The sequence below is a fragment of the Heterodontus francisci genome, unplaced genomic scaffold (genome assembly GCF_036365525.1).
Source record: "Heterodontus francisci isolate sHetFra1 unplaced genomic scaffold, sHetFra1.hap1 HAP1_SCAFFOLD_214, whole genome shotgun sequence".
In the NCBI taxonomy this organism is placed as follows: Eukaryota; Metazoa; Chordata; class Chondrichthyes; order Heterodontiformes; family Heterodontidae; genus Heterodontus; species Heterodontus francisci.
The window spans coordinates 2,849,875-2,855,066 of NW_027140909.1; positions in this window are offsets into that span (position 1 = coordinate 2,849,875).

Sequence of the window (5,192 nt, forward strand, 5' to 3'; positions counted from 1 at the left end):
TTTGGAAGATATAATGCAGGTGGGAAGTATACAGTAAATGGCAGAACCCTCAGGAGTATTGACAGGCAGAGAGATCTGGGTGTACAGGTTCACAGCTCACTGAAAGTGGCAACTCAGGTGGATAAGATAGTCAAGAAGGCATACGGCATGTTTGCCTTCATCGGTTGGGGCATAGAGTATAAAAATTGGCAAGTCATGTTGCAGCAGCAACTTTAGTTAGGTCACACTTAGAATATTGCGTGCAATTCAGGTCGCCACACTACCAGAGAGGGTACAAAAGAGGTCTAGCAGGATGTTGCCTGGTATGGAGGGCATTAGATATGAGGAGAGGTTGGATAAACTCGGATTGTTTTCACTTGAACGACGGAGGTGGGGGGCGACATGATAGAGGTTTACAAAGTGATGAGCGGCATGGACAGAGTGGATAGTCAGAAGCTTTTTCCCAGGGTGGAAGAGTCAGTTACGATGGACATAGGTTTAAGGTGCGAGGGGCAAAGTTTAGAGGAGATGTGCGATGCAAGTTGTTTACACAGAGGGTGGCGAGTGCCTGGAACTTACTGCCGTGGAGGAGATGGAAGCGGGTACGAAAGCAACATTTAAGGGGCATCTTGACAAATACATGAATAGGATGGGAATAGAGGGATACGGTCCCCGGAAGTGCAGAAGGTTTTAGTTTAGGCAGGCATCATGATCAGCGCAGGCTTGGAGGGCCGAATGGCCTGTTCCTGTGCTGTACTGTTCTTTGTTCTTTGTTCACCCAACATCTATCTTGACTAACCTCTGAAGAATTGTATATGTTTAAATTAGATCATCACTCACTCTTCTACATTCTAGGGAATGTTGTAAGAAATGGTCATTGTAATAGTGCTCTAGAATTACAGCAAACTGCATAAAAAGAGGTTGTTTGATAACAATGGACTCTGTCTCTCATTATGAATAATTCTGCAACAACCTTCAAGACCTAACACAGACATAGAACAGTACTTTGAGGTCGAGTAAGGTGTTCACAAGTGTTGTTATTTAGTCATGGACATAACTCTGGACACACGTCTTTGTGTCGACATTCCTGGACCTGATAATGTGGAGCTTCATGTCCACATATCTAACAACTGTTAGTTAGATGTAGTGAACATTTGCACTCGACTGATTAAATCTCTGATTTGTCGATGAGAATAACAAGAAATAAAAAGACAGCGCTCAAAGCTGAAATTAAACCATTGTGACTTTACTAGATTCAGAAGGAATACTACCAGTTAACAGCAATGTAAAAAAACTCCCATTTACAATACATCTATTATCAATATACCCATTAGACCAAAATACGTTACCAGGAGCCGTACATGCATGATCACCCAGTGAGCAGAGGCCTCCCCGCTGATAATTCTGTTCAGTAGCTGACCAATTACCCGACCTAAACACTGAATAACTATTTGCAATGATTTGTATGGATGTTTCATTGACAAGATCACACCATACTATGAAAATACACCAAAAGCTACAATGTTCGAATGAGATGTCCAATTCTTTGTTCAGTCTATGATATGAGAGACTGCTTTGACATTGAGCATGTGTTTACATTTCTTTCGGTAATTTCAACTCCCCTTGTAGATGTTACAGATGTCTCAGGATCGGTATCAGCACACACAAGCAGCTTCCTTTCCTGGTCACAGACACATTATAAACTCAAGTCGCTTAAATTCCTGACATCTTACAAATGTTGCTTAGGGAAATTCTAGTTTCTTTGCAAACCAAAGAAAAGTTAACCCTGACGTCATCAATCGATGTCAGTTTATGTCGCTCTCTTGCAGCGTTTCAAAACAAGTTGGGCCACGTCGGGCAGCTGAATTGCCATTTTAAACAATGTTCAGCCATGCCAATATCTTCGTGTTTCTAGACACCATGATTGCATGTTGTTTGTGAAAGTGAAGCTTCTGTACATTTCGAACTCAGCATCAAAATGAAACATTACTTTCAAGTACGCCTCCATTGGTTTTGACTCGATTTTTATGATACTGTCAGAGATCAGGTCTGGAACCCCTGTGCCAGTGAAAGACTGCCTCAGTGCACTACTTTAATTGTTACTGCCTGCTTTACTATGCTTGTGACTGAAGCAATAGGTGGATTAGTAAGGCTGACAGTAACTGTGATTCCCGCTATCCTCCAGGCTGGACCACTGTGCCTGTGACCGCTGCAACAGGCACTATGGTGACTTATTTATTCATTTATTTATTTAGTGATACAGCACTGAAACAAGCCCATCGGCCCACCGTTTCTGTGCCGACCAACAACCACCCATTTATATTAATCCTACATTAATCCCATATTCCTACCCCATCCCCAACTTTCCTCAATTCCCCTACCGCCTACCTATACTCGGGGCAATTTATAATGGCCAATTTAACTGTCAACCTGCAAGTTTTTGGCTGTGGGAGTAAACCGGAGCAACTGGCGAAAACCCACGTGGTCACAGGGAGAACTTGCAAACTCCGCACAGGCAGTAGCGGGGTCGTTGGAGCTGTGAGGCTGCAGTGCTCACCGCTGCGCCACTGTGCCGACAGATGCTGACAGTAACAGCGATTCCCGCTATCCATTGAGACTGAGGGGTCCTGATCTTGTTCAGCAGCGGCTGGAGAGGATGGAGGCAGCAATAGAGGTTATGCAGATTAGTAATGGAGCTTCATCAGTTCCCATAGTGCATCAGGTACCCGGACAAATGGCTCGAGATCATCAGTGACAAAGACACATTCACTAATAACTCCCCGATTTGACTGGTTAGAAAACCCGATGGCAGCTGGTGACTGACTATTGACCACAAGAAACACTCTTCGGTCACTCCTCTGTGAACCAGTTGTCTGAGAGGCACCATCTTGCCATCCCGGATTCCCACCTGTCTTCTCCACCCTGGAAATCTCGAATGGTTTTTGGAGTATACCAGTAACACCAGAGAAACAATTTAAATTCACATTCACTTATGACGACCGGAGATATCCCTGGATATGTCTGCCACCAGGAGGTCCACAATAACTCCATTATTTTCCACAAACGTATGACTGGGGCCAGAATGAGCTTTCTCAGCTTTCCTGCTTGATGCAACATGTTGATGAACTCCTCCGCATCACCACGGACCGTGACAACACACTTCACCCTTTTCCAGGAACTGTTGCAGCTACTTTGGGAGCTGGACCGCAAAACCATCCAAGCAAGGCACAGCTGGTGGAAGATGGTGTCATGGAAGATGGCGTCACTTTTCTAGGTGTCCATATTGGAACATGCAGTATCAGGCCTGACCAACATCATGTTGAGACCTTCCAGTGTCCACCCCTGACAACCTCAAAGCCTGCCCCGGTCCCTACCTCAGGCTGGCGGGGTATCAGTGGATGCTCCTCCAGTGTCTACCACTGTCCCCCTAAAAGACTGCCCTTTGTCCTATCCGCAGGTTGGTGGGGTTTCAGCGGATCCTCATCCCTCGATTTGCAGAGACTATGCCTCCTCTTTATGAACTACCTAATAGTGAGGATGACCAGGACTAATCCTGCTGGACTGAATAGAGCACGGAAGCAGTAACACAACTGAAGAAAGCTGTTGCCCAGAAACGTGCTTTATCCCACCTAACTTTGACAAGGCTTTCCACACGAAGGCAAAGAAAAGAGAGAAGAGCCTGACTACTGTCCTATGCAGGGAAAAGCAGGAGAAACTACTCGCCATTGTGAATGACTGCAGAATTGTGAGTGGGGCTGTACTGATTTACACTGTTTGTGAAGGACATTTGTTAACCACGCTCTGGGGCATCAAACATCACGGGGCTCAGCAGGGTGATACTGCCCAGTCCATGGTAAACCTCACCAGTATAGGAAAGCACCAGTAATCGCATTCTCCTATCCTGGAGTCGTAGAAAGATTGTCATTTCAGCACAGAATGAGGCCATTCGGCCCATCGAGTCCATCCCAGTTATTTGCTGATAAATCCCCTCAGTCTTATTTACCAGCTCTGTCTCCATATTCCTGCCAGTTTATTTCCCTCAAGTGGTCATTCAATATCCTTTTGAAATAATTCAACATCTCTGCTTTCACCACTCTCGTTGACAGTGATTTCCAGGTAATTCCCACTCGCAGTGTCAAAACCTTGTTCCTCAAATCCCCCTGCATTTCGTACCCACGACTTTAGCTCAAGTCCTTGTGCCATTAGTTAATGGGAACATATTTCCCTGGCTCCCTTATCCAAACATGTCATCATTTGCATCCCTCTATCAAATCTCCCCTCAAACTCCTTTACTGCAAGGAAAACAATTCCAGATTAACCTTGTAACTAAAACTCTCCATCCCTAGATCCATTCTGGTCAATCGCCTCGACACCCCGTCAAGGATTCTCACATCCTTCCTGAAGTGTGGTGATTAGAACTGGATGCAGTACTCAAGTTGGGGCCTAACCAGAGCTTCATAAAGGTTCAGCATAAATTTACTTCTTTGGTACCTCTATTTATGGAGCCCAAGATCCCATATGCTTTACTAACGGTTCGCTCAGTATGTCCTGCAACCTTCAAGGATCTATGTCCATGAACCCCATGTCCCCCTCTCCCTGCACACTCTTTCGAACTGTACCATTACGTGTATATTGCCTTTCCCTGTAATTTCTGATAAAATGCATCAGCTCACACTTGTCTATATTAAATTCTATCTGCCTCTCGTCTATCCATTCTGCCAGTCTATCTATATCCTGTCGCATCTGTTGTTATCAAGCTCACTGTCTGCCCCAACTCCAAGTTTGGTATCATCAGCAAATTGTGAAATCTTGCTCTGTATTCCAATATCCAAATCCGTTATCCATATCAGAACAAAAACTGTGGTCCTAACGCTGAGCCTTTCGGAACCCCACTGTGTACTTTCCGCCTGTCTGAAAAACAATTATTTACCTCATCTCACTGTTCTCTGTAATTAAGACAGTTTTTTTCTCTCTCCCCAAGCTGACTCTGACCCTTCTGTTCATAAGCATCATCTAAATACCCAGCTGTCACAAACAGACTGAGAAAGAAACTACAACTTCAGCTTAAAGTTATGTGAAATGATACATGTGAAAATTAACTAAATTTTGGAAACAGATAAACTCTGAAATTTCGTAAAATTCAGCCCCTCATTAACCTTAATGCATTTAATATTCTGTAAAAGCAATACTCCCAGAAACGGGACTGTGTGCAA